This window comes from Cupressus sempervirens, chromosome 2 (assembly GCF_028749045.1).
Source record: "Cupressus sempervirens isolate cs-2001-9-10 chromosome 2, ASM2874904v1, whole genome shotgun sequence".
Lineage (NCBI taxonomy): Eukaryota > Viridiplantae > Streptophyta > Pinopsida > Cupressales > Cupressaceae > Cupressus > Cupressus sempervirens.
In genome coordinates this window covers 13,613,693-13,641,348 of record NC_143119.1, presented here as the reverse complement: position 1 = coordinate 13,641,348, position 27,656 = coordinate 13,613,693, and the positions used below count along the sequence as shown (strand labels likewise).

General features: G+C 35.9%; 1 pseudogene across 1 annotated transcript in view; it reads left to right on the top strand.

Moving 5' to 3' along the window:
- Nucleotides 1-2,485: 2,485 nt before the first annotated feature.
- LOC149570846 (geranylgeranyl transferase type-2 subunit beta 1-like) overlaps nucleotides 2,486-27,656 on the top strand; it is a 52,437-nt pseudogene continuing 27,266 nt past the window's right edge. Inside the window, exons 1-5 of the transcript XR_016360246.1 lie at nucleotides 2,486-2,823; nucleotides 3,901-3,954; nucleotides 4,049-4,279; nucleotides 19,198-19,265; nucleotides 23,227-23,303. The product of XR_016360246.1 is annotated as a geranylgeranyl transferase type-2 subunit beta 1-like (transcript). The remainder of the gene's footprint in view (nucleotides 2,824-3,900; nucleotides 3,955-4,048; nucleotides 4,280-19,197; nucleotides 19,266-23,226; nucleotides 23,304-27,656) is intronic.

Sequence of the window (27,656 nt, the reverse complement as noted above, 5' to 3'; positions counted from 1 at the left end):
CAACACTAAGAAGGATAATACAGATAGTTTAGATCTATCAAGTGTTTTCATGCTTAGATTTCATGCATATGGTTGTATTGTTTCAAGGAAATTAATACAAAGAATAGCAAAATTTCATGAGTTTCATCTTGAATCTTGTCTCCTTTATCAACGAGCTTCAATGTTTTATGGTCTTTGAACAAAGAGCCTAGATCGTATTTGCAGTCCCTTAAGGCTGTATGTTATTTCATTGTTGCTTATAACTCAAGTAGTTATGTAAATGCTACAGGGAAATCAATAGGGTTGTAAGTTTATTGATGGGGATATCATGTGAGAATGAGGTTCAGATTGAGCATTGATGTCTATTTACAAGTTGAATAGATAGATCGTATATTTGAATATATAAATAAGTATAAGATATCCATATGTATGCATTTGATTCGTGGATTTGCCCAATGGATTAGGCACTGGTCAGTTACAGGATCATTAAAGTCTTACTGCTGCATAGATGAGGGTTTGTTGAATTCAACATTATTAATCAAACATTTTTTCCATTTTATGTTGAAGGACCTAAATAGAATGCCCTCGCTCAGCTTATGAATATCATAGAATTGCAATTTGCTACTGTAGATCTGTGTTATTGCATAAGTATTAGGAGATACAAGGGTTTTTATCTGCTTAATAGATTCAGGGATATATTTTTTGCACTGGTACGATATCAATTGAATCTCAGGTCTACCTGCCTAGGTTTAGCAGAGCCTAAAGTAGAAGAAGGGTCAGAGCCTTATAGTTGGCCCGGTGTCTAAAATGGCATGTTGAAAATGGGAGTTAGCTACCCCTAAATATGTCATATTCTCATTGGGATAATTGAAAACCCTCCAACGTTTTCAAACACCAACACCAGGGTTTGTCTCTGGGACCTCGACTCAAGAATTTGGATGTCCTAGACCCTAAGTGCCCTTTCGATGGGCAACTTGAAACTTTCCATCACATTTTTTGGTTTTGTCTAAGGGCCCAATAATATTGTCTCTGGATTCATTAGTTCTTTAGACCGTTTCGGCACGAGCCCTTCTCTTGACATATGATTCTATTGGGAAATTCTCCTAGAATTCCCTTCAAACATTCTCAGATATGACATGCTTTCAAGATGAAGATCTTATTTACTTCGTGGAAGGTTAGAAATGGTGTTTCACTCCCTCACAATTTTTTGGATATTAATGTTTTCATGTACACTAAGGCTTGTATATACAACAATGTCATGATGCAAATTCAAGTAAAAATATATAGAGTTGCGATGGAGGTGGTCTACCTTTAGGCATTGCTTAATCATTAGGGTAATACACCTTCTACAATTGCTCGAGTCTTGTCAGATTTGGTTTTCATAGACCGCACTCAACTGCATGAATGTCGACAGGGTCGTAATTCCTTTGCTCATTACTCCTAGATGTCACATTCTCAAGCTCCTCGTCGCTCTCCTAGTGGTGGTTTTGATGACTGATGTCGCCATTCAACCTCTCAACGATAGGGTTCTAGTTGATCCCTGATTGCTCCTCGTGCTGCTCCTGTTGTTTTTGGTTGGTCCTCTTCTAATAGAGATTCAAAGTGGTCATTCCCCCTCTTGGATTTGGCAATCTCGCCTCTCAGTGCAAATGAATTTGAAGCTAAAGAGATTGTTGATGACAGGTGGGATCCTCTTGAGCCACTCGCAAACCCCATTGATGTATGGGGCTATGATGATCACTATTATCCTCCCTCCTTGGATGTGTAACGACTCAAAATTTGACGTGCTTTTTATTCAGACTTATTATGTTGATTGACTTTTTGACTAAGACTATGTATGACTTGACTGGAGTCGAATACCTTTATATTTATATTTAGACTTTATTAGTCGATAATATTAGATGGATACATTTTACTTGCTGTCGATATAGTGATTTTGTTATATGATTGATCATATGAGATTTTGATATGATGGATAAAAATTATTGTTGTTTTTATATGTTTATATTTGATGATGTATGAATAATGTTTAAAAATTCATATTTAGGATGTTATTTATTTGTCATGATGATGACGTTATTGACTCAATGGATGATGTTGAGTTTGTGAGTGTGCAGGTATTCAAGGCGGAAGAGTGGTTGACGTAGAGGAGTTTAGCTCCTTGGCAGGATGGGCTTGGAATTTGTATGGTGTAGTCACACACACACATAATGTATTTTATTTCAAATAAGTTATATGTTGGGTTTTTACCTTAGTTTAATTATATAGATTTGTACATACATATAAACTGGTAAACTGAATTCATAAATTGTCTAGTAATTTTGAAATACTATAATTTAGATTTGAAAATAAATATTATACTCTTAATTTATTTTCCAATAATGAATTTAAAATGAGGATTGTTAATTGAGATATTTAACTGAAGTGTGTAATCCCTTCATTGTGAATTCAGCACTCCAAAATCGGTGGAGATTATTTTAATAATCAAAAAATTTCATTTAATCTTCCATAATGCCAATTAGCGGATGGTATGGAACGAGGGTATTAAAAATAACTTTCTTTTTGCAGAAGGGGATTACTTTAGGCTGGTAGGAGAGGAAAAGAAAACGCAGGCAGGAGGAAGGATAGAGTTTGAAGGGAGTTGTTGTTGGCAAAGAAGTAGCGACTGGGTGGTGCTGTTGGAAGGAGAGAGACAACGACATTTGGCAAAGAAGAGAAAGGATTAGCGTTAGAAAAGGAGGAAGAGATGTCTTCTTTGGCATTAAAAGCTTGGGGGATTTCCTATTAAGGGTTGAAGGAGGAAGCTTTAGGCGTCTTCTTGGGTTCTCCAAATCGTTTTTCCAGGTTCCTTTTTCTTATAGTGTCGTTGTAAATTATCAAGTACTTGAGTCATGATCTTTTTTATTTTAAATTTTGAGAAGAAATTGTTGTTTGCATCAATTTGCTGTTATGAATATAATAATTTTGTTTTGTTTTGAATCTATTATGAATGGAATAAAACGTATAATGCCAAATAGAAGTCAATTAGTAAAAACGTGGGAAGGAGTTCTGAGTGGCTGCTTGTCTTTATACTTAATGATTTCCTTATTATGTTTTTTGTTTTGTAGATCAGAGGTTAGTTATTATTGAGCTACTGATGAAAGATACTTTTAGTAAATCTGATATAAACCGTATGGGTATCAACCAATGAGAGAGAGAGAGAATTTTTTTTTTTCCCACTATGGAGTCGGTGGTGCAATAGAATCCCTTCAACGGGTTGAGCACGTTATACTATATTAGAAATAATTACCTTGATGTAGTATGTGTTTTGTGCTTCCAATTCTTAAAAATTTAAGCTGCTGGGTATCACGGTTTGGTTGTGGATAAGATTTTCTGTTGTGTGATTGTAATTGTCCATTACCAGTGTTAATTTCTTAGTCACCGTAATGGGTCTTGTTGGTGTAAATGTCATGAGAAATGGACTTGTCTTACTGCTGGTTGTTGTTTTGCAATGAACGTAAGTACCAGTTGCTTGTTTATATTTCTCAAAGCTAAATATCTTTCGAACCTAGAAGACCATTATATGTTAATGTATAGCCTATTTTACCGAGTTGTTTAACAATTATAGTGGAAGACTTAGTGAAAGCGTAATCTAATATATGCTGCATTTATATATATAGAACGTTGAAGGATTGAGAAGTTCTTTTTGCTTAAAACGGGGAAATGTATTTTACCTATGTTTAGTGACAAAAAATAGGCTTGTTCTTACTGACAAATTTTCAGTTATCTTCGAGTACAACAGAGGATCTTAGGGAAGATTCACTTATACTATTAGAATAATTGTATTTTAGTATATTGGTTGGAATCATCGTTTTGAATTTGGATTACCTTCTGCACTTAGACAAAGGTTTGATCTGCAATAATCTCTTGGTGTTTGGTAAGATGGGTGATTTGGAGATAGACAAGCATGTACAATACATCAACTCGCTTGAAAAGGTATTCAAATAAATTGATTTTTGCCAAAAACATGAATTTTTTTCAGTTTATTCATTTATCTCAGTGTTATTAATTATTATTGATTGGTTATCAGAAAAAGGACTTCAGTTCAATGGTCATGGAACACTTGAGAATGAGTGGTGCATATTGGGGTCTAACATCATTAGATCTCATGGGAAAGATTGAAGATGTGGATCAAGAAGCTATTGTTTCTTGGGTGCTGCAGTCATGTCAATATTCTCCTTTTAAATTTTCTGTTTGCTTTCTACAATGTTTCTTGCTTGGAACATTAATAGATTTGGATGTTACACGTATATCACACAGGGTACGACTCTTTTCGATTGTATGGTAAACACAATCAGCAGCTGCAGTTGAAAGCATTTGACCTGGGAAAATAAATCATGTACTGGGACTTGAATTTGTTTCCACTGTCCACAACTGTCTTTGTTTGTTGTAGTTCTAACTTGCAGTTTGCTGTTTTAAGCAACCATTATTTCTTATATAAAACCATAATATTATTGCTTGAAGTTTATCCAGAGCAATGATCAGCTGCATTTACCATGCCATTACCTTTTTTTTAAACAGTAGTTTTGAATTTCATTTTGACACATTTCTCTGTCTCTTTCTGAAACATAAATGTGGTGAATACAGAATATAGGTAGACTAAAGGTTTGGAATTAAATGTTGCAGTCAGGACAATTTAATATTTTTTTTGGAGTAGACTTTTTAGATGTTAAGTTTTAACCCTGATAAAAGATTTTAAATATTATATACCTCAAGATGGATCTAGCTAACATAACAACACAATGCTTTTACATCAGTGGGTTAATGGGCTAACATAGTCATTAAATCAAATTCGACATTACAAATCCCTTGTTCACCCATGCCATTCCTAAAAGGCAGTCCATTAACAGGTCTTCTTAGTGATGTCAATGTTGTATCCAATGCATTACACCTTGCTAAGAAGCATGCTGTCAAAGCTCTCTTTCCAATTTTACTCCTCTGAGCATGTGAAATTGATGCAGGAGCATCCTGTGTGTAAGGGCAATCTCGCATCACCCAAAAATATTATCTGGTGTGCCAATAAGGGCTATCTCAGTGCAAAGTTGCTTTTAATGGAAGCTTACTATTTTTAGTAAGTTGGTCGTTAGAGTTCAAAATGTTCTAATTTCTTCTCTAGAGGTTCATCTTGGATATATCAGCTTGCTAGTAAAGTTATATTGCACGATCAAAGCTGGTTTTGAAGATATTGAAATTTTTTGGTATTGGCAGCAGGGTACAAAAACTTTAAACTCAATTTTGAAGGTTTTAGAGGCTCCAAAAAGGGGTCAAACCTTGGCTAATTGGTGGGTTTGCTCGTTAAAGATGTTGTAGAGCACTTCGTGCCCTTTTCAAAAAGGGGTAATTGCAGCCAATTGAGTCAACTGACAATTACTTATAGTCTCTAGAAGTTGCACTACTTGAAATTGAAGAAATGAAATTTGTTCAAAAATTACTTTGGGTTCTGAAAGTTGTTTGGGCCTATTCCAATGTAATAACATATAAATAATATTTGAGGGATAGTTGACCTCAAAACTTAGGTTTAAAATTCTTAGAACCTTCTTGGGCTTTGGAAAATTGCCTATATAAGGAAGGCTCATAGGGTTGTCTAGGAGAGTTCTAGGGGATGCATATGGTGGCTTTGATTACAAAATATTGTAAGGAAAATGCTCACTTGGCTTTGCATGCCATATTTCCAATTGTAATTCATTTTTATTGGAGATAATAAGAAGCCAATTTCTTGTTCTTGCAGTTGTTATTTCTCTACTTTGTTGTGTGTGTTTGTGTAAATAACGGGAGCACCCTTCTTCAAAAATGCTTCAAAGTGTGTTGCTTTGTTTTTACCCCAACTCCTATAATAGACATTAGATCTGTTGTGATATTGCTATTAGGATTTAACTGTGTTAATTTTGAGTCAAACTCATTGATTTGTGTTTCATGAGTAGTGATAAAACATGAATCCATCTCTTATGAGAATAAATGGAACACTTAGCACTCATTGGATCTAGGTGATGCTCACAGGCGTGAAGCATCGGAGCTCTGTTTTAACTTGCCTTGAAATGGAGCTCTTGTTTTTAACATGGTTTGACTTCATTGACCATTTCTATTTGGTATTTCATGTGGCATACATTGAGGTAGGGAACATAAACTCGCCGATGAAGTTGCATAGATTTGCAAAGCTCATACTAGAAAGATGATTTTATTTGCTTCCCATTGAGGTAAGTGTTGATGTAGGTTTTGTGACCACTTCAATGTGTAGAATGAAATACTGAATATTGTATTCCATCTTCTCTTGAACAAACAAACTTCTAATGCTAAACAAAGTAACAAATGTGTGATCATACAAAGCAACCCAAGGTTTACAATGCGGATGAGCCACTTTATGCTGGATATAACTCAATGAATATGATGTGATCTTATTGGTAATCACAAAGGGACTTATTGTATTCTTCATGCACTTTATCATTTGTTTCCTATCAAACTTGCTAGAACTTGACCATCAAAATGACTAACTTGGACTTTGAAACAAGGATTGAAAGATTGAATGGTAAGGAAGTCTACTCTATTCCTTAAAGACAATGATATCAATGGATGATGCTTGGATGAGTTAATTTTTTTCACCAAACTTTAGTTCAATTGAGAGGACTACGCAAAGATGATGCAATCTTCTATGGGAACACAAAGGCTTTTCATATTGTAATCACTCATCCAAATATGTCATCCAAATGAACCTTTACAATCAAACTTATTACTTATCTTGTTCAGGCCAACCTTACACTACAACTTGTGATCAACTAGTAACATAAAGTATGAACTCATAATTCATCATACACATTTATCCATTTTAATCAATAAACTTTAACTAAGCTAGGGGAAGTAGAAGACCATGCAAAATGTTGAGACAACACACAAAGGTTCACCATATCTTCAACGAAGATTGCATATCAACTTCAACATAGTCTTGGCAACAATTTCTTGTCTTCTCTACTTTATGCCTAATCTTCTAATGAATAACAAATGAGAAGGCCAAGCCTTATATAGAGCCCTCAATTACAACCAGTGACACAGGTTGATTCAAGATCAATGACCAAGATAATTTAAAATAACCCTAAATAGGTTTTGCTATAATTAACACCTCCAAATAGTAAATGCTAGCCAATGAAAATTAAGCATCTTCCATGGGTGAAAGAGAAAATTCCAGTTTACCTGGGTGTGTGCACTCGGGGTAAAACCTCGGTGCACTAGGTGTGCGTATGTCTCGAGTAGGGGTACCATGGGTGAAAGAGAAAATTCCAGTTTACCTTGGTGTGTACAGCGGGGGTAAAATCTTGGCACATCGGGTGGGCATACGTCTCAGGTGTAGGTACGTCGCGCACCCACGCACTACCACCACTGCCGGAGCGATGCTGCACTGTTGGGTGCACTCTGGTTACTTATAGGGGACGCACGAGGTGTGTTGAGCACCCATGTTGACAATTCAAATTTTAAAAGTTTTTTTATATTATCTTACCAATAAAGGAGTCTAGTACTAGTAACAAGGACTTCGGTTTAGGGGATGAGTAGAGAGCTACCACTCTTACACTCTCATCATTGACATTTTGTAGATTGTACTCATTTGATATGGTCATGATGCATTGTTTCATTGTGCTAAGTATGATTTATATTTTTTATTTATCATTATTGTTATGTTTGAAACTTTGATGTTATTAATGTTACAGCGTACTATGAGTATGTTACTATGTTCAATGGTCATTGGTTATGAAGTTTCAAGTTTGAAGTTTGAACTTGTGGTTCTTGAAATGCATTTCAATTTTCTATATTCATTGTTGAACTATATTTTTTATGTTATATTGAAGTATTATTTCATAATTAGCATTTCAAGTCATATATGTATACTATGCAACTTCCCCCACTCCCCCATCCCGCACCCCCACCATCCTCTCACCATCCCCAAATTGAGGCCCCCTTTTTCCTGCACTTGAAACTTGTCCCAACGTCCCCCCACATTGCTGAACCTCGCGCTAGTGTAACATTGAAAAATTCCTTATCGGATATTATCATAACCTATCTTCTTCTAGAACCATATTAATTGAGGGCTGTATATAAGGTTGAAGAGCACACGGTTATATTGAGAGGGTGTAAATGAGTACAACAATGAAGATTACCAATATAGACTTTATCTATCACTATAGCATTTGTTGATGTTATAGCAGAAATTGTACAATACATAATAGCAAAGATGGAGAAATTGTTGAATAATTGCCGATTTTTAAAAACTCGCCAAGTTCTTTTGCTCGGTGAGTTTTCCCAAGAAAAAATTGCAGAAACAGGCTACTGAGTTTGTAGAAAAACTCGCCAAAAGTTTGCCAAAAAATCGGTGAGTTTTGAAAAAGACTCACTAATGTTTCTTTCAACGTCTAAAAGAAAACAAATGTCATTTTTGAAGCTCATGTCTTATTGGCAAGAGGGTTTAGAAAAAATTTCAGTTCAAGGGCAGTAGAATCTATATAAATGTAACATTTAAGTATAAGTTATACTTCGAGCTATATTTGTATAAATACTGTCATGTTGTTTGAGTTAGGTTTTATCTTCATAGGAGTTAAAATATAGATTCTAGATTTTGGAAGTTTTAAAAAATGTCCAGGCTTAGCCAAATTTTAGGATTCAACATATCTTCAATAGTGTTATCTTCCACAATCTATCTTGGCTATTTGAGGTCAACTTGAAGCCGAAACAAGGATTTTTAAAGTTTCAACTCATTTTCTCGGAAATCACTTGGTTTGAATTCTATATTCTTGAGTCTTGACAGACTTAGCTCCTGCTCAACCACTTGCTCACATCCAAGACAATCATTACTTTCCAACAAGCCAAAGTTGGTCAAACTCACTCTCAGACTATTTTACTATGATGTATTTACTTCTAGTTTTGTAGAAACTATTTACTATGATGTATTGATTTCTAGTTTGATAGAAACCATTTATTATTTTGCTTCCTGCCATCAACATTCAGCATGAGAATGCGATTTTGTACCTACTATGCATTTATATACATATAAACTCAGTTTGTTACTTTTGTGTTCTCATTAATTAACTCATTTGATGCATCTTCTTATTGAATTTTGAAAAAAAATGTATTTTAATAAAATTTAAGCTATCTTTTAGGTTCTCGAGTTTTTCTTTTTTCTGGCCAAAATTTTCCCGAGTTTTCGTTTTGCGCCTGGCAAGTTTTTTGCCTAGTGAGAGTTTTCGATCCATGCATAATAGATAACCCAATATACAAAGATCCTTGGGAACACCCTCCAACTTGAGGGTGAAAACCCAGCCACACCAAAAAAATACTTTTTTGAATTATAATCGTAGTCTGAATACATAACCCACAAGCTGAACCAGTAAAAAATCGTTTATTGAGATTGCAAACACTCAACAACCCCTTGCATAAAATGCTCTTTACAATAAGTACATACAAAACAACAATCTTTTACTGAATGTGTATAGCAATCTCCAAATTTAAATCATACAGGATGACCAGCAGTTGTATAATTCCAATATAATTGATGCTGAACATGCACAGCAATTATCGTTCAAGACTTCTCATACTTGTTGCACAAAACAATTGACACTTATGTTCTAAATTGATATGGTATATTGGGAACTGCCATTATTCAAGAAAGGTGACTCTTCAGCCACTTGAACCAATTGACTTTTCAATGCCATTATCGAATGGGAATATGGAATAAGAACCACATGAATTGACAGAGCATAATAAGCCGTGGAAGAGTAAATAAAAAATGAACAACTGACTAGAGTAATTGTCACCAAGTAATATCATCCACAACATGATTAAGGAAGAACTAACAACCTACGAACAATGACTATCTCAGACACAAATGAAAGATTGACTATTTCAGACACGAAAGAAAGATAGCTGTTGCAGCTACAAATTGCCAACACTCCTTCTTATCTAAGGAGATATCTTTTCAAATACTCATAGCATGGAGTCTCTCAACATGACACTCACAATGACTACACAAATTCTCTCAATTTGGTAATGTTACGGACTCACACAACATAATGTCCACCATGGCTACTCCCATGTGTGGAAATAAACATACAAGCTCTCATCATAGAATCATTCAATGCGATGTCATCATGGAATCTCTCAACACGATGTACATGATAGCTACTCACATGTGTGGAAAGAAGCAAATACACAAGTGTCCATCACAGAATCACTCATCGTGATGTCGTCATGAAATCTCTCAACATGATGTCCACCATGGTTATTCCCATGTGTGGAAAACCCTTTCACCTCATGTTTCTCTCTCACAGAGAAACATGCATTACAAGGGCTTTCATGTCATATTTCTCTCCCAGAGAGAAATATACAGTGCAAGGGCTTTCACACTCAAGCTCCCTCTAAATCTTTAAGCACTTGCATCAACCTTTTGACCTCCTTGCTCAAGATTGCTTGCAATGCTTGCCTTAGAGGAATGGTTTTCAACGCACACCTCTGAAATTTCTGACATGCTAGAGTCCAGGACTGTCCTCCTTGACCTCATCCAAGATTACTCATATTCTGAATTAGTGTGTGGATCTGTTCTCTGTAGCTGAAGAGTTTTTCCAAGGACTTTTAGCACCTGGCCTTGTAACTTAGCTGGCATTGCCTCTTCTTAGATAAAACTAATCAGAAGACAATCTGAATAGGTTTTTTGTTGTTTAGTGTATTTATCTTTCTCAATTTCCTTGCTGATGCAAACTCTCTGTCCAAGGTCGACCCAACCTTGTTATGTGTCATCAACTTAGAGTCATGACTGCAAGCTAAGTCTTCATGTATGTTCATTTGTCTAGCTGGCATAACTTACTCATTGGATGTCTTAAGCTCTTCCTCCTTCGAATTCCTTATGCGATTTCAGATAATTAATCCATCATCCTTTTGCTTCTCGATTTTCCCACATTTTAGAGAGATTAATAAATAATAGTTCATAGAATCAAACTACACTGAAGAGAATTATACAGACTAATGCTAAAAGCATACATGATTCGCTATTATCAATATTATTACACAAATTATTCGTTAACTTTGTTCAAAGGTACAATCATAAAAATACTTATCTCTTTATTGTTGATCAATTTAGCAATGTCCTTTCAGGTTTTGAACTTCACACCTATCCTTGTGTTAATGTTATAATTCAGTCGGATAAATTAAATTATATATATGAGATATATAAATTATTTTAGACAAATATTGTATGGAATAATTTAACTTATATTGTTATAATTAATTATTATAATTATAGTTGTCATTGTGTTAATTTTGTGATAATGAATAGACATGTCCCATGAAGGGACATGTCTCTTCTTGGTTGATTCTCTATATAAATGGAAGAGATAGTTGCTTTGGAAACACATACATACAATGGCAATGCTTAGTACATTTGCAACGATTCTCCACCTTTAACATGGTATCAGAGCCAAATCGCAAATGTAAGAAAGAGTAATAAATAGATAGATTACGTAATCACACGTTACATTTTCAGTACCATTTCATACAACGAGGAATCATTGCTAGCAGACATACACTCAGGGCACATCTGAAAGAAAGTAAATCGCAGGATAACAATGTTAAGGATACAACCCAAAAATCAATGCAGATAAACAAGAAGAAGAAAAGATTCAAAATGGAAACAATAAACGCCAGAAATATCTTGGGAAAACCCTTCTAGAATGAAGGCAAAAACCTAGCCACACAACCAAAAATATCATTTTATTGGTCATAAACCTTCAAGTGTACAATGCCTATCGCTTGATGCGATATATATAACTTAATGAGAGACTCTTCACATTCCAACCAAAGGTCTCTCCAATTTCCCAAAACATGTCTATTTATTACAAACATAATTACAATTCTTCGAAATTCCATGCCTTAACGTATTTTGAATGACATGTCTTTACATTTAACATTATAATTTAAACATAATTGACCTTTTCAGCTGAAGGTGACAATAACAGTAATAGCGTCCATATTTCTAGAGATAAAGATAGACACAACTACTATCTTCAACACTCTCTCTTAGCCAGAGAGAGTCTTTAGCTGAACAATCACATAAGACTGCAACCAAAATGTCAATGATACGATCTCATCACATAGATCCTATAAGATTCGTGGAATCACTCAACATGAAAACCTACCCATACTCATGGAATCACTCAACATGAAAACTTACTCATACTCATGGAATCACTGAACATGAAAACCTGTAACAATTACTTATATCGATGGAATCGCTCAACATGAAAATTTGTAACAATTACTCATATGCATGGAACATGAAATCACTCAATATGAAAGATTTGTAAGACTCACAACTAAGCCTTCAATCACAGACTCTCTCAACGTGAACTGTCATGGAATCTCTCTGTTACAAATGTAAATGGCAGAATACTTGAATGAATTAATCAGAGATCAAACTGATCTATATATACAAAGAGGAGAGTCGAATAGAATAGAAACATTCTATTCTAGACTACACCTAAATATTAGAAACATTCTAATATTTACAGAGATATAATAAGATACAATAGTGAGCATTAAAAAGAAACATGAAGGTTATTTTAATACCCCCCCTTAATGCTCAATCTATTTACTACACCAATAGATCACCTGAATTTAACAAACTTGTCAGGACCAAGGGGTTTTGTGAAAATATCTGTTGATTGCTCTGAGGTAGGAACATAGCGTAACTGAATAGATCCATCTTCTACTAATTGTTGGATGTAATGGCAATGAAGCTCTATGTGCTTGGTTTGTTCATGAAACACTGGGTTCTTGGCAAGTTTGAGTACACCTTGATTGTCTGAAAACAAAGAAGTTGGACTTGCTTGAGGAATATGCATATCTGCAAGCATCTGCCGGAGCCAAGCTGCCTTGACAACTCCTCTATATTTTGCTTCTGTAGAGGAGAGTGCATGTGCTTGTTGCTTCTTACTGGTCCAAGTAACTGCTGCAGATCCGATACTAAACACATAGCCAGAAGTAGATTTCCTGTCATCAACTGAGCCGGCCCAATCGGAATCAGTGAATCCACTGAGCTGAGGAGTAGTGCTCCTTGTGTAAAGAAGACCATAATCTGAAGTACCATGTACATAGCGTAACACATGTTTCGCTGCAATCCAATGATCAGTCTTGGGGTTTGTCATGAATCGTGAGATGTAGCTGACTGCAAAACTGAGATCAGGTCTAGTAGTAGTAAGGTAGATGAGACTACCTACTAGCTGCCTAAAGAGAGTTTCATCTACAGGAGGAGAAACGGATTGTGCGGACAATTTCAGACCAGTCTCCATAGGAGTGGAGGCAGATTTGCAATCCTGCATTCGAAACCTATCAAGCAAACTGTTGGCATACTTGGACTGAGACAAAAAAATACTGTTGTTAGTCTGCCAAACCTCAATACCTAAACAATAATGAAGCAATCCGAGATTTGTCATATCAAAAGTTCTGCATAGATCCTGTTTGATTTCTGAAATCAAATGTTCTGAATTTCCAGTAATGATCAAATCATCCACATAGACAACAAGAAAAAGAATATCATTACCAGAGTGTTTAATATACAGATTATTGTTTGACGGACTATGCTGAAATCCTTGAGCAACCAAGTAATGATCAATCTTTATGTACCAAGCCCTAGGGGCCTGTTTAAGACCATAGAGGGCCTTCTGAAGTCTACATACTTTGTGTTTTGAACCGGCAACCTTAAAACCTGGGGGCTGCGTCATGTAGACTTCTTCCTGTAATTCACCATTGAGAAAGGCGCTCTTCACATCCATTTGATGAACTTTCCAACAATACTGAGCTGCAATTGTAAGAAGAATGCGAATAGTGCTCATCTTGGGTGTCGGTGCAAATGTCTCCTCATAATGAATGCCTTTGCGCTGGGTGAATCCTCAAGCAACAAGTCTGGCTTTGTATTTGTCCAAGGTACCATCTGCATGGTACTTGATCTTATAGACCCATTTACAGCTAATGGGTTTCTTCCCAGGAGGGAGATCTAAAAGAACCCAAGTGTGGTTCTTTTGAAGACTCTGAAGCTCAGCATCCATTGCTTGCTCCCATTCTGGAATTCCTTTAGCCTCTGCATATATCTGGGCCTCAGGGATACTGTGGATGTTGGCCATAAGAGCTATATTAACTGTGTTGTGCTGAAGGCTCTTATTTCTGGAGGTTCTACCCTTAATGAGTTCATCAGGACGAAGATCACTAATCGTTTGAGCCCACCAATTTGGCTGAAGAGTCGAGGAGCCAATATCGGATGCTGTCGGAATAGCTGGATGAGAAGCAAGAGTAAGAGTTGTATTATCTAGAAGTGATTGAGGTGGTGTATCAGTAGCATCAGATGACTCATATAAAATAGAAGAACCTAAGTCAAAGATTGCTGAAGACTGAATCTCGGAATGTGGTGGGGAGTCAGAGAGCGGAAATGGTCCAAATTCCTCATCAAACACAACATCACAACTGAAGATTAAACGATCAATATTTACATCAATCAGTCTGTAGGCCTTATGTGTGTGACTGTATCTTGTAAACATTTCTGGCTTTTGGAATTCAACTTAGTGCGTTTGGCATCAGGAATCCATACATATGCCAGAGAGCCAAAAACTTTCAAATGGTTGATCCTAGGTTTGCAACCAGACCAGGCTTCCTCAAGAGTCTTATGATTAACTGCAAGGTTGGGTGATCGGTTAAGAAGGTAGATAGCTGTGGATACTGCTTCTGCCCAATATTTTCTGGGAACATTTCTATGTTCTAGCATAGCCCTAGCCATTTCTGTGATGGTACGGTTTCAACGCTCTACAACACAATTTTGCTGAGGGGTGTGAAGTGTGGTGAACTGACGTCTAATGCCATGAGTAGTACAGAAGGCAGAGAAAGAAGAAGAACAGAATTCCCCCCCATTATCGGTCCTAAGAGTATGGATGAAGGAACCAGACTCTTTTTCTACTAGAGCTTTAAACTGCTGAAATACAAGAAAGGCATCTGATTTTTGCTTAAGAAAATATACCCTCATTTTGCGACTGAAATCATCCACAAAGAGTAAAAAATACCTATTCCTAGTAATAGGAGTATTCATAGGACCACATACATCAACATGGACTAGCTAGAGTACTCTATATGCCCGCCATGACTCACCATTCTTAAATGGTGTCCCATGTTGCTTCTCTGCTTGGCAAGCTCCGCAAACGCGATGGTTGGGGGGTCTGAATATTAGGTAGGCCATGGACTAAATTATCCCGAGCAAGTTGTGCTAGATATTGAATGTTCAGATGACCGTATCGCTGATGCCAGAGACTGGTGAGAGCGGATGATTCGGCAATGAAGGCATGCTCAAGGGAATCGCTTGAATCTACAAGCCTATAAATACCATGATCCTCAAGACCGAAAGCAAGGGTAGTGCGAGAAGCACGATCAATAATCAAACACTTATTTCCACTGAAAACGACATCCAATTGAGGAGAGTGCTTCATAATCTGACTAACAGACAGAAGATTATGTTTCATGCCAGGAACATAACATACATTGAGAAACATGAGTTTTCTTCCTCCAGATTGAATCTAAACATTGCCCTTGCCGACAATATTGTATTCTTCGTCGCCTCCAAAGATTAGTGAGTCAGAATAGGGAGTGAATTCAACAAACCAATCATGCCTATGAGTGAAATGTCGGGAGGCACCAAAATTGATGTACCAGGTAGATGATTTCATATGATTTGCAGGTATGCTGGCCATAAAGGCATGGTAGATAGATTCTTTCTGCTCTGAGTGTTGGGCAGCATTGGCTTGCTATCTAAGTGAGTCCGACTTCTGATGCTGCTGATACAGATGCTTATAATATGTGAATATTTCAAATGGCACAAACTTCGAGGTGAGAAAATGTAAGACCCAGAAAAATTGGAGTACTCAGAAAAGAGCTCGAAAAACCCAAAAATAAAATGTTGTCGGAATTCAGATCCACTGGCTCGAAAATTGAGGCACAAAAACCGAGGCACCCACAAAAATCTGATGAAGACCCATTTGAGATTTCATAAAACCCACCAAGAATATGTGATCAGAAATTTTTTCCGACGTCAAAAAACTAGGGTTTCGAGCAGAATAATAGTCGGCGGCCAAAGAGATCAAAAAGGCAGAAAAATGATGTTTGCAGGGAAAACAACAAAACCTAGCAGCTGAAATGTGAGCAAAATATCCAACAAGGATAGACAGACCTGTTTTTGAAAAAAAAAAACCAAAAAATCCCACTTTTTGAGATCTGGGTGTGAACAGATTTGAAAAAATGACCTCCAAATTTGAAAAAACGACCTTCAGATTTGTGATTTATAGACTAAGCCACAAGTTTCCAAGAAAAAAAATTGGCAGAAAACAAATCCACGATTTTCCAAGAACGCCAGTAGTTGAAGACACAATTTTTTAGTCGATTTGCGCAAAGGGTTTAAACCCTAGCTCTGATACCATGTTACAAATGTAAATGGTGGAATACTTGAATGAATTAATCAAAGAATAAACTGATCTATATATACAAAGAGGAGAGTTGAATAGAATAGAAACATTCTATTCTAGACTACACCTAAATATTAGAAACATTCTAATATTTACAGAGATATAATAAGATACAATAGTGAGCATTAAAAAGAAACATGAAGGTTATTTTAATACTCTCAACATGACATCCAACTCCCATTACGGAATTTCTCAACATGATGAGATCATGGACTCTCTGAATATTATGTTCACTATAACATAGTGAAAGAGTTATCATAGCTGATCTTACAATCTCATTTATTGATTTCACATGAATAATAGCTCATAAAATCACAATTGAAACTCTTTTCCAACATGAGTCTCAAAAAAAAAAAAAACTGCCATAAAGGAAATCAAAGCTGAAATTTTTTCCCAACAAGAATCTCAAAATCTCTCAATGCCGAAATATTAACATATGTATAAAATTGATGGAGATTCCAAAACACTCCCATTCAGCAACCACAATAAGATAGTGAATGTTACCTCCCTTTGAAAGATTATCTCCCCATGAGTGCCACCAACATTCTCATGTTAATCTTTTTATCATTTAGGATGCATCCTACAACCAAGAGAATAGCTGATAACATCAACTATAATCAATAACCATTTTATATAACACAGATTCATGATCAGTAGTCAAAATAAAATACTTCTCTTTTGGACATGTAGAGATTCACCAATGCTTTAAAGTTAGCTCTGTAACATGTCCTTTGCTCAACAATATGTCCAAGAGCTAGGCATGCCATACCACCTTTTACATGCATATCTGCTTCGCTGAATGCTTTAATTTTGTAGATATATCTTTCACCAATTGTTCAATATGTTATCTAGTCTTATGAGATTTCTCCCTTAGCCTAGGAGAATCCTTTGGTATCCCAGTTGCTGAAAGGTTGAAACTGCTGTAATGACCTGAAAACTCCCGCTGCCACTGTCTGGAGAACCTCCAAATGGATTTGGCCAGAAAAACTCTTGAAGACTTAGCTTCATCAAGGAAAGATACATATATCTGATTAATATTGAAGCATCCATAACAATTGTCCAAACTATTCCAGAAAGAACATAGATGCATATGATGGATATTGAAAAATATACTCGGGAGAAGATGAATCAGCTTAGGAAAGCCTTCTATATTTTACATAATTAAAAGCCAGAGCACGATAAAGCTTCCATCACTCTCCGATGAATTCAACATCATGCACACAGGTCCTCTAGTTTCTTTGGATTGCAAAAATATTGATGTAAGGCCCACCCTCATATCCTATTATAAATACTAAGGAATGAATGTGATTAGGAGATAAATTAAGTCATGATTGACATTTTCGCTATTAATAAGGATTTATGAGTCTCTTTTGGAGACTGATCTAGATTTTAGATTATCATAATGTTGATACTCTATCTAATAACAATAGGTCAATACCACAAGAAAATGAGATTCAAAATGTTCAAGTTAAGAATCTAGCCACGAGATACTAGGGACGGTCTACCAGGCAACTAGGAAAGATTAAACAACATTCATTCTACTAAGAACACCTTTGAGCATAGGTTATGATGACTATAAGACATATGAATATGGCTGGAAATTGGTTCTAACTTATTATGGCATAATTATTGAAACATTCTATCAGTCTGAGGGTTAACCCTGGGAAATCACACAAATCGTTCATAAGGTGATAAAGGGATATTTCTAGGAACGTCACTATACCTAACTTGATTAAAAGGTACTAGTTACCTAGTCTACACATGAGCAATTTTCACTTAGGACATATATGTTAAGATTCATTTTATATGTTTTCATGATTTACTAAAGAGGATTTAGAGTTTCATTGAAAGAGTTGGGGGAATGATAAAGAGTTATATTAAGAAAGATCATTGTTGACACACATATTTGATATTTCAATGTTTTGAATATTTTATGAGGATTATTAGATGGAAGTTGATTGTAAATGTTATGCAAATTATGTGATATTAGATTATTTTGCATTATTTGCATTTGTTGTGTATTATTTTATTGAGCTACTGATGTTTAAGTTGAGTGTGCAGGAAGAGGAACCATGGAAACTTTAACGGGGAAACAAGGTATAGACACATGTTAAATGACTCTGCCAAGGTGAATCTTTGTAAGATTCTTGAACCTCGTTGTGATGTGCTTATTTCGTAAACGTGAGATGTGTGTGTGTGGTGTGTTTTTCATGTGTAGATTTTAAACGTATCATGTGTGACATTTTAGTGTATTCTGTGTGTGTCACTTGACACTCGTACTTGTTATAAGAAATGACATGTTATTCGTCAATGGATGATGTGGCCACCTTATTCCATGATAAATACCTCAATTAAGGAATTTGATTATTGTCTTAGTTAAGAGAGGACAAGGTTGTCACCTTTAACAAAAAAAAAATGGAAATTTGAATTACTTAGTTTTAGAAGGGTCATAAAGTAACTCTAAGGTAAATTGTGATTGAAATTAACCTTACCCATGTTAGTACTATAGGTTAGGGGGTTATTAATGACCTCTATGGTGTCTTGTGGACGTAGGAGACCCCATGAAAATGACATTCTTCATTGAATCCGAAAATAAGAAGGTTATAAATAGAGGCATGGCTAAATTGAACCTCACTTGGCAACTCTCTACTTTTAGAGACTAATAGGGTTGAAGAAAGAGGAGGGAGCTCCACTGCAAGTCTTCATTGCCTTGCTTGGAGGAAGGTTGGTAACATGATCCATGAAGTCTCTTCATTTTGCATGTAGGTTAGAAATGGTGTTTTCACTTCATGATGGGATTGTGGTGTCTTGTGGTGTATTTGTGAATGGATCTTGTTGTATGTTGCATGTGGGTAGTGTTGTGTGAGTCTCTCTTGAATTTGTTGTTCATGTTATATGTCTTGTGAATTGGGTGTGAGGCATCACTCACCCTTGGGAGGGAAGAGATGCCTGGGGTGAAGGGGTTAGTTGGGCTCACACATGGAGTTGAGGAGTTCTCCCTTGTGTGGAGATGGTTGAATATATTTATGGCATGACATTTTGGTATCAGAGCAGAGTTATACAACACTGGGCATTAATGAGTCCACAAATGAATGAACCATTGTCAGTTATCGTAATACCATATTGCAAATAGGAAATAGGCCTTCTAGGAAATTGGTTCATAACTGTATTATTACTAATTGGCAATTAAGTTGAACACCCTAAAATTGATAATAGTAATTGACGGTGGTAAGAATCTAGAACTACTAAGGATTAAGATATGATAGGATATCACCTTGACCTTGTGCAAGTCCTAAGGTGATCGAAGTCTATGTACCCCCCCCCAATGGCTGTGACACTTAGAGATACTTAGAAATTCTAGAGCTCGGCACATGTGGAAACATTTCTTCTTAAATCATACCAACATTTAGGATTGAATGGATGGTAACTCATCTTGACGATGTATAGGTATTGGTAAGAATTAAAAAACCCTTATAAAATGTGGAGCTATTAATGAGGGCAACGAGAACGATAAGAATGGTAATTTACAGAATAGTGACAAGGAACCCCTGCAATGAGGTATAATGGATTAAGGATTAATATGTTTATAATAAGGCCAAATTTTATGTCTTGACGATCTTGATACAAACCCCATAGTTTAAGCGACAGAAACCACACGTGAAGAAACTCATGAGAAGTGATGACTGATAAAGATAAGTCCACTTTTGTACCCACGAGGAAACAAAAGGAAAACACACATTGAGACATATAACAATAGACATAACATGGTATAGTGATTTCATTATAGCGTACACCTCCACATTCACCATCATATTAAATGGGCAACATGACCATACATACTTACTAGCTAGGGTAATCCATGGAACACATTAAGGGATTTTCAATGTCGCTCAATAGACTTTGTAAGCCAAATTTTTCTCAACCATTTTGTTGTTACACAACAATGCCTTGCAACTCAGTGATGAACGGATGCGAGGGCATCAATTTCATGATCATTTTGCACTATAACTCGAAGTAATGGAAGCTCGACAAAGACTGAATAAATCTTACTATGTCAACAGGTACCTTAAGGGAGTCTAGCCTATTATGAGATCAGAGGGTAGAATTCTTCTTAAAAGTTATGCACACACCTAAATGATGCTTGAAGGAAGATTGACAAGGGTACAAACATACCCCAGTGATCCTTCTAATAGCGGTTTATTATATGTAAGGTAAGTGACTAAAATCATCATTCCATACTTATCTGAAGGATCACTAGTATGATTTGGGTAAAAGCCCTGGGCCCTGGACTACATCTGACGATTCTTGACAGTAATGGGTAGGTAGGTAAGGAAACATAAGAAATTAAGGAACTAACTTTCTAAGGCTCAAGAATCCTTTAAGTAACAAGGATATGGATCACTTTCTTGACCTATTCTTAGAAAGACCGGAAACACAAGGGAATCATTCGAGGACAACCCTTCCTCTTCTTTCCCTCAGGAAGACCTTGGTATGACCGCAATACCTTTGAGGATTTGGATTGTTATGAATTATTGTTGTTGTTTTCGATTTTTGGTATATTTATGGTAGTTTTGTGGAACATTTATTTACGATGATTTCTTGGTATGGTCCTCTTTGCCTCAGGACGTGATTTGTTTTAACAAATTTTTTTTTTTAGCATTGTGGCCACACCTTAATTTATTTTATTTTTGAGGCATTTTTTTGTGAGAGTGTTGTATGATACCTTTAAGTCGATCATATCAGGGAATATCCTGGATGAACATCAGGGGAAAAGTAGAATATCACCCTTTCATCCATCATGAGATATGATTTCATATAACCCTATAAACTTGGAAATACCTTGACTCTTGAACGAATATACCTCAATTTCACACTATGCTCAGACTCTATGTAAAGATACTGAATGTGATAAGTCTATAAGGACTAGAAGTGAAGGGATACACAACGCTATTCTGAGCTAATCTTTAACAATTATATCAAACCAATAGATGTAATGACCAAGTTGCTAAAGCAATGTAACGAAAAGGGGACACAGTAACCACTGAGCATCTACAAATGGAAGCTTATAGTAGATCTTGATATTAAACTAAAGCCTATGAAATTCTTGGAATTATACGAAAGAGATCAAACCTTCACAAATAAGTTAATCTTGGACTATCACCATAGACCTTGTCAATATTATGGTGAGTGAAAGACTCGAAAGCTAATAAGGAATAATAGCAATTAACGAAGAATATGATGACAATCGTAAATAGATATCAAAACAAGACATAATATATAAGATCACAAGTTACCAACGCAAAACAGAAAACCATAAATGAAGAGTAACTAAGTGAGAGGAAGGAAAATTAAGTGAGTATGGCACCTAGGGTACAACAAAGGAGAAGATAGGTTTACAAGTAATACCAACCTGGAATTGGAAATGACACCAATTAAACAAGTTCATCCAGGTAATGAGACAACACCATAAAAAGGACTAATCTAATAACCAAAGAGGTATAATTACAAAAATAGCTATTGAATACATTATTTGCGATAAACCTTTCTTAACCGCCAAGAGATTTGGAAAAGAACAACCACCCTATCTATCTAGGAAGAAGTTGTACATATATATATTGGTAGGTACCCTAACGTGGGATGATACCTAAATAATCGATGGTGAGTTAATCAATTTTAAGAAGAATTATCCCTCGATGAGCTATGGAAAAATATTTTATAAGTCTATATTTCAATTATATATTAGATTGTTAGGAAAGTGAGCTAAACTCAAGACAAGGCCTAAGTGGGACAAATGAGTTAGATCAAAGTAGGCCCTATATAGGGAAGTGGAAGCCCTGACTTCAGAGACTTCCAGGAGGAAGTCGATAGCTAGGGGGGGAGGATGTAAGGCCCACCCTCATATCCTATTATAAATACTAAGGAATGAATGTGATTAGGAGATAAATTAAGTCATGATTGACATTTTCGCTATTAATAAGGATTTATGAGTCTCTTTTGGAGACTGATCTAGATTTTAGATTATCATAATGTTGATACTCTATCTAATAACAATAGGTCAATACCACAAGAATATGAGATTCAAAATGTTCAAGTTAAGAATCTAGCCACGAGATACTAGGGACGATCTACTAGGCAACTAGGAAAGATTAAATAACATTCATTCTACTAAGAACAACTTTGAGCATAGGTTACGATGACTATAAGACATATGGATATGGTTGGCAATTGGTTCTAACTTATTATGGCATAATTATTGAAACATTCTATCAGTTTGAGGGTTAACCTTGGGAAATCACACAAATCGTTCATAAGGTGATAAAGGGATATTGCTAGGAACGTCACTATACCTAACTTGATTAAAAGGTACTAGTTACCTAGTCTGCACATGAGCAATTTTCACTTAGGACATATATGTTAAGATTCATTTTATATGTTTTCATGATTTACTAAAGAGGATTTAGATTTTCATTGAAAGAGGTGGGGGAATGATAAAGAGTTATATTAAGAAAGATCATTGTTGACACACATATTTGATATTTCAATGTTTTGAATATTTTATGAGGATTATTAGATGGAAGTTGATTGTAAATGTTATGCAAATTATGTGATATTAGATTATTTTGTATTATCTGCATTTGTTGTATATTATTTTATTGAGCTACTGATGTTTAAGTTGAGTGTGCAGGAAGAGGAACCATGGAAACTTTAACGGGGAAACAAGGTATAGACACATGTTAAATGACTCTGCCAAGGTGAATCTTTGTAAGATTCGTGAACCTCGTTGTGATGTGCTTATTTCGTAAACATGAGATGTGTGTGTGTGGTGTGTTTTTCATGTGTAGATTTTGAACGTATCATGTGTGACATTTTAGTGTATTCTGTGTGTGTCACTTGACACTCGTACTTGTTATAAGAAATGACATGTTATTCGTCAATGGATGATGTGGCCACCTTATTCCATGATAAATACCTCAATTAAGGCATTTGATTATTGTCTTAGTTAAGAGAGGACAAGGTTGTCACCTTTAACAAAAAAAATGGAAATTTGAATTACTTAGTTTTAGAAGGGTCATAAAGTAACTCTAAGGTAAATTGTGATTGAAATTAACCTTACCCATGTTAGTACTATAGGTTAGGGGGTTATTAATGACCTCTATGGTGTCTTGTGGACATAGGAGACCCCATGAAAATGACATTCTTCATTGAATCCGAAAATAAGAAGGTTATAAATAGAGGCATGGCTAAATTGAACCTCACTTGGCAACTCTCTACTTTTAGAGACTAATAGGGTTGAAGAAAGAGGAGGGAGCTCCACTGCAAGTCTTCATTGCCTTGCTTGGAGGAAGGTTGGTAACATGATCCATGAAGTCTCTTCATTTTGCATGTAGGTTAGAAATGGTGTTTTCACTTCATGATGGGATTGTGGTGTCTTGTGGTGTATTTGTGAATGGATCTTGTTGTATGTTGCATGTGGGTAGTGTTGTGTGAGTCTCTCTTGAATTTGTTGTTCATGTTATATGTCTTGTGAATTGGGTGTGAGGCATCACTCACCCTTGGGAGGGAAGAGATGCCTGGGGTGAAGGGGTTAGTTGGGCTCACACATGGAGTTGAGGAGTTCTCCCTTGTGTGGAGATGGTTGAATATATTTATGGCATGACATTTGAATCCCAATCTTGATCACAGATTGTGAATGGTTTCTCCGGTAAAGAGTCAATGAACATAGAATGAACTGGCAACAACCAAGAGTGTCACATTCGGAGGGGGAGAGAGGAAGGATTCTTATAAAATCTGATTCATGAGTACAATCTCTCACAGTCCAAGCTATTACATCCGATGCCATTATTTGTGGTGATCAATGGTTGATGGGAGAGAGATGAATCAATAGCTTCATCATTCCGAGAATACTGCCACAGGTCTACCTTCTTTGCACTTGTTTTTCTAGTCACCTTAAACTTTCTCCATATACAACTGCTGCTTAACATTACGAAGCCAATACAGTAGCATGTAGGTTCTCGCAAAAAAAAGAGAAACAACCAAATGTTTGTTACTAAGAAAATGGTCCAGTATTGAATAAAAGAATTGTTGCACAATCTCATCAATGCAAGTATTAAAAAGCATGTTTAGAAATAACAAAACGATAGTTACAACAACTAACAAACTCACCAATATCAATACTGGCATGACAGGCATCATAATATTTGCATCGCTTCCCCTAAAATCGATATGCACAAATGCGAAATCCTTATAAAATCATTGTCTTATAGATAAAATACACGGTAAATGTGACCCGCAAAATTACGATATTGAGTATGATAATTCTTTCTTGTTTCATGGGGCAACGTGAGAATGGCTTGAGAACAAAGAACGACAATAAACATTTAGATAATGTCTCAGAGAGAAATCCAAGGCTTGGGGATGCTATCTCCTTTATACATTCAAATTCTTTGAATGTTCAACGATATTCCAATGCTATGTCTTCTCGGCCTTTCACGTCTCTAAAATCAGAATCGTGATTGAAGTGGAGATCAAATCTTCTTCCTATCATGCGAGGTCCTACATGTCCGAACTCCTCTTGGACTACTACAACACCGAGCATTAAGTTAAGACCTTCAATGAGCCTTTCATCCTGCACTTGTGAAAAGGCGTGTGCTATTTGGCAACTGTAAGTCATTGGCAGATGAAGGAGATGTCCACGCCAAACATAATCTCCAAAATTGAACCCCTCCTGAGTTCAAGCATGCAAAATGAAATGCTGAGCAATGTGATGATTTTTCTCTAGATCAACTTAAATACTATCATTTAACTCTAGACACATAAATTTATTATTGTTATCAACTTGGCTCTGACACCATGTTAAGGATAGAGCCTAGAAATCAATGAAGATAAAAAAAAAACAAGAAAAGAGTCAAAACTGAAACAATAAACACCAGAAATATTCTGGGAAAACCCTTCTAGAATGAATGGAAAAACCCAACCACGCAACCAAAACTATCATTATATTGATCATAAGCATTCAAGTGCACAATGCCTATCGTGATGCGATATATATAACTTAAGGAGAGACTTCACATTCCAATTGAAGATCTCTCCATTTCCTAAAACGTGACTCTTTATTACAAATACAATTTTAGCTCTTTGAATTTCCATGTCTTAACGTATTTTGAATGACATGTCTTTACATCTAGATTTAACATTACAATTTATACATAATTGTCCTTTTCAGCTGAAGGTGACAATAATAATAATAACATCCATATTTCCAAAGATAAAAGATCACTTTAGCAGCTACTATCTTCAACAAAGAATACATAGTTTACTAATGTGGCATGCTAATACACAAAGAGAAGGTAGTGTAATATCCCGTTTTTTCGGGTCTTAGCTAACAACTAACATAACATCGAAATTCTTCGAATTTCCATGTCTTAACGTATTTTGAATGACATGTCTTTACATCTAGATTTAACATTATAATTTATACATAATTGTCCTTTTCAGTTGAAGGTGACAAAAACAATAATAACATCCATATTTCCAGAGATAAAAGATCACTTTAGCGGCTACTATCTTCAACAAAGAATACATAGTTTACTAATGTGGCACGCTAATACACAAAGAGAAGGTAGTGTAATATCCCGTTTTTTCGGGTCTTAGCTAACAACTAACATAACATCGAAATATAGTCACTACTTCACAACCATGAGAAGGCAATTATAACAGTTATGTTCATACGAGAGAGGCTTATGTTTACAACTAGTTTAATCGAAATGCCATAGCTAACAATTGAAGGCATCATTAATAAATCTAGATAGAGGATTTAAGTTTTCCAAACCCTAAATTTCGAACCCAGAATTCACCTAGGGTAACATCTACAAAACCCAGGTTAGTCCTGATGGACCCCAATTTTAGTCTCCATTTTTGTGAAGAATGGCATATGAAGAGAAGGTATCATTTATTAGAGTGAAGGAAGAGATGTGAACATCAAAGGAAGTAGACAATCCTAGAAGATAACATAACCTGCTTACAATATGGGAGATATTTTGATAGTATCTATGATTAAGCAAGTTTAACAAAAAAGAGCATACTTAGTCTGAACTATACAAGGAATTCACAATCTTCATTCAGTCTGGGTATGACAAACAAAACCTTTGATTATGCTTGAAGTTGCTGTATTGATGGCTTGCAGGCGCCCATCACAAGACACACATTGATGTTCATCTTTATAGGATGGTTAAGACAACTAACAACAAGGAGAAAGATAAAGGTTCGCTTGCATGTGAATGCAATGTAATAGAGATGAAGGTTCACAGAAAAATCAGTCAGATTGAAGGAAGTGATCAGAAAAGTCTTTCCACATGAACTAGAGATTGTGCCTCTCATTCCGAGTCTTTCATATTTTACCTTTAATACAATGCAATAAAAAGTAGAGGATATGAGAAACTACAGCACCTGACCAACAAGCCCCTTCTCAAGAGCATTACTTGCTTGCCAGCAACTGTCCAATCTTCAATATAGCAATACAAATTGATATATATATATGGAAGCGATAAAAGGCACAGGCACAATGGGCAGTAAAAGGGAAAGTCAAGGTTAGATTAATTGAATCCAGCATTGAATATGGTGTCACGAATTTCCACAATATCATGCTTATCTATAGTGTAGGCCCTGAACATGGCCCCAGAAGTTAAGAATGGGCTCTTTCAAGAATCGTGGTCTTGCAGTGAACAAACTCGTGGATGTTTGGACGCCACAAAGGAGGTAATACAATGTAGAATAATCGACAATAAGGGATCAAATAGTTTATACAAAATAAAGTGCCGCTACTCATCCATGACTAACACACAGATGCAATAGAATATGCATATCATTTTAGAATAGGCAAGAATCCTTAGGCACGTAATGGGTCAAGTCAAATATGAAGTGACAAATCATTGCAGTGAAAAAAGTATGCGTAGGATGAGATTGGATGATGGATGACTCGAGTTTGGAGACGGCGCACCAGATGTGTGATTATAAATTGGAAAATGTTTGCGTGAAGTCCACAAAAAACAAAACTCAGAATCCGTGTCTTACTATTGGGGAAGCTCCATCGCATATGGGCAAGTCAAACATCGTCCA